Raw genomic sequence first — 1,426 nt, 5'->3', positions numbered from 1 at the left:
CAAAGGTTTTTAATTTTTACAATGTCCTATTTATTTTGTCTTTTGCTGTTTGTGCTTTTGTTATTAGACAATCCACTGTTGAAAGCTAGGCTCGACAGCATTGCCCCTGCTGGTTCTTCTAAAAATTTTATGATTTTAGTTTGCACATTTAGGGCCTTAATCCATTTTGTATTTGTGTATGGTGTGAGGCATGGATACTGTTTCATTTTTCTGCAGTTGGAAATCCAATTTTCCCAGTACCATTGAAGAGACGCTTCTTTCTCACATCAAATGAACTTAGCACCCTGTCAAAAATCAGTTGACCATAAATCTGTGGGTTTTATTATCCAGACTCTCAATTATAATCCATTGGTCTATGTGTCTATTGTTACTCCAGTACCGGGCTGTTTTGATTACTGTAACTTATAGTATGTAAAGTCAGGAAGTGTGAGACCTCCTTTGTTCTTCTAACATTTTTTTTTAGCTATTCAGGCCCTCTTGCCATTGCATATAAAGTTGAGGATTGGTTTTTCTATTTCTGTAAAGAAGGCTATTGGAATTTTGATCGGGATTGCATTGAATCTATATCGCTTTGGGTAGTATTGACATCTTAACAATATTAAGTCTTCCCATCCATGAACATAGAACATCTTTCTATTTATTTAAGTCTTCTTTAACCTCTTTCAGGGGTGTCTTATAGTTTTCACTGTATAAGTCCTTCATGTCCCTGGTTAGATTTATTCCAGAGTATTTTATTCTCTTAGATGCTGTGGTAAATGGAGTTGTTTCCCGAATTTCCCTTCCAAATTTCTCATTGTGGTTGTACAGAAACCCAACTGCTTTTGTTTGTTGACCCTGGTACCCTGCAACTTTGCTAAACTCCTTTATTAGCTCCAGAAGTTTGAGAAATGGGTCCTTTTATGGAGTGTAAATTGAAGGAAGCAAATTTACTACATCCACTAAAAATTTAAATCTACATAATTTTAATCCAGAAATTCCAATAAATAAGGCAAAGCTATAATACAGGATTGAAAAGGTGTCTCACATATAATATTAAGTGAAAAGTTGCAAAATAATACCAGAACCAGCTGTCCTTGAGTTGACTCCAACTCATAGCGACTCCATGTGTCATGGTAGAACTGTTGCTCCATAGGATTTTCAATGGCTGATCTTTCAGCAGATTTGCCAGGCCTTTCTTCCAAGGCACATCTGGGTGGACTAAAACTGCAACCTTTCAGTTAGGCAAAATAATAGAGATGGCGAGAAAAACAAAAAGTCACATACAGATGAGAAACGATAAGACTAAGTTCAGATTATTCAGCACGAACCATGCAGGCAAGCAGGCAATGAGATAACATATAAAACCTTGAAAGAAAAAAATTGCCAGCCAAGAATAATATATCCTGCAAAACTCTCATTCAAATATGATGGTGAAATTAGGACATTT

The sequence above is a fragment of the Trichechus manatus genome, unplaced genomic scaffold (genome assembly GCF_000243295.1).
Source record: "Trichechus manatus latirostris isolate Lorelei unplaced genomic scaffold, TriManLat1.0 scaffold00200, whole genome shotgun sequence".
Taxonomy (NCBI): domain Eukaryota; kingdom Metazoa; phylum Chordata; class Mammalia; order Sirenia; family Trichechidae; genus Trichechus; species Trichechus manatus.
Note: the sequence above shows the minus strand (reverse complement) of the source record.